This window comes from Colobus angolensis, unplaced genomic scaffold (assembly GCF_000951035.1).
Source record: "Colobus angolensis palliatus isolate OR3802 unplaced genomic scaffold, Cang.pa_1.0 Scaffold425, whole genome shotgun sequence".
NCBI classification, from domain to species: domain Eukaryota; kingdom Metazoa; phylum Chordata; class Mammalia; order Primates; family Cercopithecidae; genus Colobus; species Colobus angolensis.
The window spans coordinates 323340-332618 of NW_012117655.1; positions in this window are offsets into that span (position 1 = coordinate 323340).

The window sequence follows — 9279 nt, forward strand, 5'->3', positions numbered from 1 at the left end:
CTGGTTAATTTCCGGGCCATGGTATTTGACTCTCGGGGCTGGGGAGCCGCAGAACTCCCTGTCCCCCCATCAAGTGGAGGAGCAGTCGGGAGACTCCCCACAAGTGTCACAGCGTCGAAGCTCATCTTTAAAAATACGTACGTTTATAGCCTGGGTTGGCGAGGAGGCGCTCTCCTGCCCAAACGTAGGGGTGGTTTGTTGAGTGTACTTAGCTCACAGGTGCCTGAGCTGTATCCCCCGTGGCCGCCTCAGCCACCCCAACTTCGCAGAAAGATTATTTAGAACAATTAAACCATATTCTTCTGCCCTTCTCTTGTTGGAACCCTACCGTAATACCTGATTGCGAAGCCAGTTGGTGAATACAGAATTCTACTTGTTAAAACAAATTCTTCCGGTGTAATTATTTGTGCCCCTGGAGGTGGTAAACGAAGTGGCCGACAGGGCCAGGACTGGGAGTGGAAAGGCGGGGACCCTGGCCGAGCCAGTCCCGGGGCTCCGGTGCCGGCTTATGGTCGCACCCATGCGGATCTGACAGTTGACCTGGAGGGAGGACCGGCAGGGCAGGGCAGGGCGGTCACTTCCCACTGTCCTAGCTCCTGCTCCTGGTTCTTTTGAGTACAGAGTGGTTAAGCCTGGAGGAATTTGGGAGAGTTTTACTCAGAGTCCTTGCGCTCTTAAACCAGATTAGTTTATAAGAACGGAGAAGTGCAGGAGCCCCATAGGGTTGTACTTGAGTAATTTGAGTAATCATTTTCCTCCCTGCCCAGCCTTTACAAAGGTGTTTATCATTAGATCTTCTGTTTTTATTTCGGAATATTGCTTTTTCTCCCTACAGCAAGAGTTCACTATTTTTCATTTAGTTTTTGTGCAGATGACATTTGTATGATGAAGGCCTAATTCTCTGTGAAACTGACCAGTTCTCACCCTTACCATTCATTAGACTTGATTCTGCCACATTTAGTTCAGTGATCTTGGGCAAGTTATTTTTCACCTGAGCCTCATTTTACATATCTGATGGTAGTGTCTGCTCTACAAGATTGTGTCTGAGGACAAATAGGATGTTTGTCAAAATCCTCGCACTGCACCGGGAAAGTTAAGAAGTGCTTAATAAGTGTTGGTCATTGCTGTAATCAGTAGAGAAGTTCCTCCTGGCATCCACTTCCCCTTACCAAAAACAGTAACCCTGTGGTAGCCGTTTAGATTTGCCTGAGACTGAAATCGGCCATATTTGGCAGATGCACATCAGAAGATTCTTGAAACCTAAGTAATGAGGTAGTATTTTGAGGCAAATAAACATGATTTGCTTGTTGTTCAAAAATTATGAAGTTTTTTTCTGGGCTTCTGGTGAAGGGCTGAGTAAATGAAGGGTTTGTAGTTTTGAAGATTCCCTTGTTTTAAAGAAGTCAAGTTTTAGGTTTCTGATACACCAAAGTTATGCTGAAAATCGCAAAGTGGAACTGATAATTCATAGTTGATTTTTCACTATACTGTTCAAATGTGTGGTTTTTTTTTAAAATAGTTGCATTAGTGAGGCATCGTTGGTATAAGCTAAGATGTTCTGGAGAGAAATATGTGGGACTTTGTCAGCTGATGCAGGGATAAAAGAAAAGGCGAATCCTCTGTTTCTCAAACTTTGAAACTTAGCTTAAAAAATTTTTTTTTGGAAATGGAGTCTCACTCTGCCGCCCAGGCTGGAGTGCAATGGCGCAGTCTCGGCTCACTGCAACCTCTGCCTCTCGGATTCAAGTGATTCTCCTGCCTCAGCCTCCCGAGTAGCTGGGATTACAGGCATCCGCCACCACGCCTGGCTAATTTTTGTATCTGTAGAGACAGGGTTTCACTATGTTGGCCAGGCTGGTCTCGAACTCTTGACCTCGTGATCCCATCCGCCTCTGCCTCCCAAAGTGCTGGGATTACAGGCGTGAGCCACCACGCTCGGCCTTAGCTTTAAATGTTTTCTAGCAATGCTGGGGTTTCGTGAAAATCCTAATTTAGGGATGCTGATCCACAGCTATTAATGTTCCTGACATACTGAGTCAGTGCTTTTCATTCTTTCTAACTTGGTTAATGGATGCAGTATCTGACTCTATTTAGTTTTCTGTATTTTTTTTTTTTTGACGGTTTTATTGGAAAGTCTGTTAGAGACTTTAAAAATAAATGCCTATGGTTACTTTTCTAAACATTGAGATCTTGAGATCTTGCAACTAGGATAATACTTGGTTATGTAATCTATTGCAACATCCCTGATGGTGGTACATACATTAACAACACTGAAAGATTCTCATAAAGGCCTTTTGGTCTTTTATGTAAGTGCCCAAGGGAAACTAAAGTCATTTGGTTGCTTGGTATTTTTGGTGTGTACAGAAGATTAAAAGATGAATTAAACTAGACTCTGAAGTGGTAAATGTTTCCTGGCTGCATCCAGTAAAGAAAACAGCACAAACACCCAAAAGTTGTGGACCCAGCTGTCTTTTTTCTCCACTCTCTAAGGTGGGATTGCTGTTCCTAGGTGCTTGCCAAATATGTCTGCAAATTATAGAGTGAATACATTCCTCTCTCTGGAGAGACAATTACTGTTTGAATAAGAGGTGTATGTATGTGTGGGATAAGGTTTTGGGAGAATTGATGTAACGATTTCATCATCACTCACTGGTAAGAAGGCTTTGCCAGGCTGAACAAAGCTTCAGCAAGGAGAACTTGACACTTGGTGGAGAATTTATGAGGGCTTGTGTGGCACAATTACTTTGCTGCTAGAAAAAGGTATTTGTACTGAGTTTTCTATTTGTTACAAATTTTAAGAATTGAGATTTTGCCCTCTGTGTTGCCCTGTGAGTATTAACGACCTCTGCCTACCAGCTTTGTCTTTTTGCCTTGTCTTAATTTTTGTAACAAAATTCAGATGTCTTTTGCGAGTCATAACATGTATCTTGTGCAATTTTAGCTTTAGGTATTTTCATATATAACTTTAAGAATATGTTACACATTATTTTCTGTGCATCTATAAGTTAAATTTAAAAAAACATTTTCTGATGTGGCTACAGAGGGGGAAATTCCCAGTAGCCAGGAAATTGATACGTTTTACTTTTCATTCTGTGGCATTTTAAAACAAAGGGTTCAAGTGTCTTCATTCTGATATGAGTAGGATGTACTGTGCTTACCAGAATGTTTGAAAAAAGTTGATAATCCAAGGTAATCACTTCTAGCATGTGACTAGGTTCTGTCTGAGTGCCATGTGATGGTTTAGTGGTTAAGAGCATAAACTTGGAGTCCATAAGATGAGGATTTTTTTTAACTTCATGTATAACATGCAGTAAAGTGTGAGAAGTGTTAAGCATGAGCTCATGTATGTAAGCTCTCAGATTAAGAAACAAACATTTTCAGTACTCCAGAAGGTTCCTGTGCCCATGTCTTGTCTGTGTTCCCACCTTCTCACCCTGAAGGAACTGTTATTCTTTCTTACATCATCATAGATGTGACTTCTATCATCATAGATGGGTTTTACCTGTCAAACTTAATGTAAGTGGAGTCAGTCATGTAGTGTGGCATGTAGTCTTTTGTGAAATAGACTTGAATTCTATTTTTACCACTTCCTGTGTGACTAGGGACAAGTTATTTAATCTGAGTCTCAGTGACGTATGGGAATGCCTAAAGTTAAAATTACATGAACTATTTCAGGATAAATTTTCTCAGTTGTAAAATGGGGAAGATAAAGCCCTATGTCAGATTAACTGGGGAAAGTGATATAAAGCTACCCCTAAAATACCTAGCATTGTGCCTGACTGCAGTTTCCTCTTCCCCTTTTTATTTCTTTAACTAAAGCAACTAGATCTTTTGTGTTTAAATGAGCTATTTCATTAGCAGTTCTGTAGGTCTTTTATTGAAAGAAGACAAATCTTTATGTAATACTTTGTTGATATAGCTTTAGCTTTAAGATGTATTATTTGTTAGTTGATTGCCTATTTTTGACATTTCCTCTCTAAAGACAGTCATTGAAATGTCCCATCAGAGCTGTTTGTCCACCTTTGTAACATGAGCTAGGATGCAGTGCTGAGAACTGGTCTATGGTTGATGATGGAGCTGTGGAAGGGTTTAGTTTGGGTAAAGAGTCATCGATAAGTGCCCAAGATGCTCCCAATATCTGCTTTGTTTAGTGAAATAATTATTTCAGAGGTGAAAGCACAGGACCAATTATTTTAATTGCTTGCTTCAGACAAGCCACTTAAAACATTTTCAACTCTTGTAATCTTACCGTGTAAGTGGTATTACATAATTCCATGGCCTCATGTCTCCTTGTTCGGTACTTTTCATTTTTGGACCCATTCTTCAAATGTAAGTTGGGTAGTACTTGGCATTCTTTCTAAATGACTTTCATTAGATGTTTATTTAGAAAAAATATTCAGGATACAGTAAAGGAAAATAATTCCACCCTCTCTCACCACTATAACTACAGTTAACTTGATGTGGGTCCTTCTAAGTGCTTGTTTCTTCTTTTGTGCACTTCTAGAATGACCTTGGGAAAAACATACTTCCAGTAGTTTTACGGAAATTTAAAACGGAATATGGGCCTGCTTAGAGATGTCTAGCAGAGAAGGCAAGAGTCTTGGCAGGCCTCAGTTCAAATCTGTCCACACTGTGGTCCCTACTTGTGGTTGTACCTTTGTTAGTGCTGAGCAGACAGTCCCCCCGAGGCTCCATCAGAGGGTCCCCTGGTCTCCAGATTACAGTAGCCAAGATAGAAAACCTGCCCTGGAATACTTCTCCCTTAAGACCTCAAGGTGTTTGGCGAAGTGGGCAGTTTGTTCTCCGACTGAACATGCATTGATTGAGCACTTGGTGTATGCCTAGCACTGTGCTTGGCCTGTGCATGTTCATAGATGGGTCAGGCATGATTGCTGCCCTCAGTGGGCAGTGTGGTGGAGACAGCCAGGAACTGGTAAGATTGCCTTGGTAGAGGTGTAAGCAAATTACGTGTTGGAGGCAGCCAAGAAAGGCCTCTTAAGGAGGTGGCCTTTGGGCTTGGTCTTGAAGGATGTGAATAACATTTCAGGGGCAGAGAAAGGAAGGTAGAAGTGCTTAAGGGATTGTAGGCTGAGAAAACAGGACACAACGGAAAGGCTCATAGAGGTCTTTAGGGGAAACAGCAGGTGATCCCTTGGGTTTGGAGTGCATGGTGCTTAGAAAGGTGTAATAGGCCATGATGCAACCTCGGGAATCGTGCAGAGATGGGGCAGTTAATAGTTATGGAGGTAGTGAGGAATCAGTGAAAGTTCTTGTGGTCAGGCGGGAGAGAGAGTGTGCTAACAAGTTATGGCCGGGCTTACATTGAGGAAGATGGGCTTGAGCGTGAATGAGGCTAGCCTGACCCGGGGCAGGTCATTGCAGTCCCTCTGTTCTCTGCTTCCCATTTGCCCCCTACCAGTCTCTCAGAAAGAAGCTGGAGGGATCCTTTAAAAACTGAAATGACTTCTCTACTCAGAATCCTCCAGTAGCTCCCTGTCTTCTTCAGAAGAAAGCCAGAGTTCAGATGTCACCTACTGGGGTTGGTGATCTGCCCTTCTATCCTCTCCTACCTCGCTTCTCCCGCTCATTTCACTCCAGGCACAAGGCCCCCCGCTTTCCTGCCTCTGGCCTTTGTGGTGACTGCTCCCCGTGCCTGGAACTATTCCTCACCTCTTCTCTGAGAAGAGAGGCTTTCTCTGATCACCCTGCATAAGGCAGCCTTTCCTTAACCCCTGTGCAGTGCTTCATATTTCACCTAAGTGTTTATCAACCTTAGAACAATCAACTCTGACTTGATTCTTTGCTGCCTGTTTTCAATACTGCTTGGTTTAAGTAGGCGTTTGATATTTGAGTTAGGCCACTTCATTAAAATTAGTCTTAGTAGAGAGGAAACTGAGGGCTCAAACCAGGGCAGGGATGGTACAAGATTGAAATGTGTGTGTGTTTTATTTGGAAGAGGTGGGAGAGAGAAAAAGACTCATGGTGGGTGTAAAGGAATTTGGAAACCAATTACGGGAGGTTAGAAGGGCCATGACACAGGTACATTGGGGCATTTTTTAGCGTATGGGATATGGGAGTCTGTGGTGATGTCTAGGGCACGAGAATATGGGGTAAGGGAAAACCCAGCAGTAGACTTAGGCTCAGAACTGCCGAGAGAGTCCATTTTGTGGGATGGGGCCAAGGAGCAAAGGCTGCCAAGATGCAGGAGAACCCTGGGGGTTCCTGGGGTTGGGGTGGGGTAGACATGGTGGCCAGCAGTATTGGGTACCCTAGAAAGTCAGGAGGGTGCAAGGACTGTGAAGATTCTAGAAGGTGAGGGGGATTGGGAGGATCAAGGCAGGACAAATGGGCATGACAAGGAGCATGTGCCTGGAGCCACTGGAGAGGGGAGAGGCTCAAGATGGGGGAAACAGTGGAGATTGCTATTGGTGCAAGACCCCAGAAGCAGCAAGAGCTGTCACAGGGAGTGGAGATCTGGGAGTTGGGGGGTTGGGGACTGGCTGATGTGGATGGAGAACTTGAAAGTAGGTTTTGGTCCCAGAGCTGACATCAAATGTCTTTGTAACTATGGCAACCTACTTAGCTTCTGTTTCCCAGCTCCCTGCAAAATAGCATGAAACCTGCACAGCCAACTTCACATGTTTATTATTGGAATCCATTGAATTCATGAATATGAAAGTGTTAATACTCTGGGAAGATACTTCTATGGACCATAAACTTGCTGCAGTTTATTTGTGCTTCAGAATCCCCCCCCATCCCCACCCTCGCCACACACACACAAAGAGTTTCCCTCTTGTTGCCCAGGCTGGAGTGCAATGGCACGACCTTGGCTTACCGCAGCCTCAGCTTCCTGGTTTCAAGCAATTCTCCTGCCTCAGCCTCCTGAGTAGCTGGGATCACAGGCATGCGCCACCACGCCTGGCTAATTTTGTATTTCTCCACGTTGGTCAGGGTGGTCTCGAATCCCCAACCTCAGGTGATCCGCCTGCCTGGGCCTCCCAAAGTGCCTGGTAGAAATTCTTAAAATTATTTTCTTTGAGAAGCACTTAACATCCAACTGGTTCTCCAAAGTACTTCTTTTTTGAGTCTTGATCAGGGAATAACACAATTGTGGGGAGTTTTATGTGCACATGTGTGTTTTTAACCCTTCAGGTCTGGCTCTAGATTGTTCACTGGTAAGCCGGATGGTATTTTCAGATTCAAATATATTTGTCTAATAATGAAAGGGTCAACGTGTTACAAATGCTATCCTTTCTAAGCAGTCAACATTTGGAACTAGTGAGATGTGTTTTTACCTTTATTATTTTATGGTTGTATTTGAAGCTTTTTTATAAGGAACTTAATGTAACTTTATTCTTGAGATGCAGCCATTATATTTTTCTTCTCTTCCTTTACCACATAAGGAATTATTTTCTTCAAATGAACTTAAAATATCTCTCATGAATACTCCTATTTTTAACTGAATGTTTCTTTTTTTTCTAAAACTTTTATTCCTCAAAGTTCTGATGGAGCGTCTTTTTTTAACTCTTTATAATGGAAATTTTGAAATCACTGCAGATACAGAGAATATCATGAAGCTTCAGGTAGCCACCAGCAGCTTCAGGGTGATGATTCTCTATTTTCATCCCTACCCCACTCACGACTAGGGGCCCATGGGCACCATCCAGAGAGAGAGAAAGATCACACTGGACCACAGAGGGGGCAGCCCTCAATTTAGAGATAGTGGAGGCTTGGGGGAGAGGGTTGGATGCCCCCAGGGAGAGTGAGATGCAGACCAGGGGAGATTTGGAAGCCCGAGGCACTGGGATTGCTGTGGTCCCTGGTCCCTCCACATATGTGATCACCTATGCAGAGACTCGCTGAAAACTGAGGTGAAACTTAAGTTCTACTCGCTTAAAACTTAAATTGCTTGGTCAAAGAGGCCCAGTTTCTAAGCAGTTCAGTAGGGTGCCCACATACCGAGCAAGCATATTCTCTTTCACTGTGGCCACAAAAGCTTTTCTTGGCAGGTGGCCGGAGAAAGCTACGTTACTATTGCACTGCTTTAAATACGGAAGCAAGTCTTGGTTGAAGGCCTGAGTGATGCCTCCTCTTTTATAGAACACTTGGATAAAAGGCCAAGTGTTATTTTTTTGAGGATATGTATTGTAAAATGTATATGGTTTATTTTGATATTTAAAAAGAAACAACTTGAAAACAACAGTCCTGAAACACTCGTCAGTAATGTGTTGGGATTTAACGTGCCTTTGAGAAAGGGAGAAGAGGCGGGACAGGAATCCGAGACAGAGCAGGGAGCTGGTTTGCTTGTTTGCCACCTTGCTCTGAAGTTGCCACCCAGGGTCACTCGTCACTAGAAGTGTTGTCCTCTGGGAGGAGGATCATCTCTGACTGTGGAGAAGAGGCAGCATCCCAGAGGGAGCCCAATTTAACTGGATGCTCAGTGTGAGAGGAGGGGCGCTGGCACTTAGTGGCTGGGTGCTGTGGGAGGGGCCTGCCAGCCCTTGGCTGTCATTTGCCACTTGTGGGACAGGCTGCTTAGTTCCAGCCTCCCGGCTCACCTGGAACCATTTCTCCTGGGAAGCATCGAAGCTGAGAGTGGATTCCAGGTGATGAGGGCTTGGTACTCCTTTTGGGGGTTCCTGAGTGCCAGGAGGAGAGGATGAAATCCATGGACTTGGGGAATCGAGGCTGTCCTCATGGAGGAGGAGACAGGATTTGAACCTGGGCCTTCAAGGATGGGGGTAAGGATGGAGAGAAACAAGGGACGTCTTAAGCCAGGAGAAGCCAGGCTGAGCAGAGGTATGGGTGGGGAGGACAGTAGTTGTTTTTAAGGGGTGCTGGTGGTCATGAAAGCTTGTCGAGTACCTGTTGGAAGTGAGGTAGATCAGTGGTCCCCAACCTTTTTAGCACTGGGGACCAGTTTTGTGAAAGATAGTTTTCCACGGACTTCAGGGTGGGAGGACATGCGAGATGGTTTCGGGATGAAACTGTCTCACCTTAGATCATCAGGCATCAGATTCTAGTAAGGAGCATGCAACCTAGATGCTTGCATGCGCAGATAACAATAGAGTTTGCCCTCCTATGAGAATCTAATATCAAGCTGATCTGACAGGAGGCAGAGCTCAGGTGGTAATGCTTGCAGGCCTGCCCACCGCTGCCCACCACCAGCTGTGCGGCCCATTCCTAACAGAGCATGCACCGCTAGGGGTCCATGACTTGGGGTTTGGGCACCCCTGCCATAGATGATTTTTTTTTTTTGAGACGGAGTCTTGCTCTGTC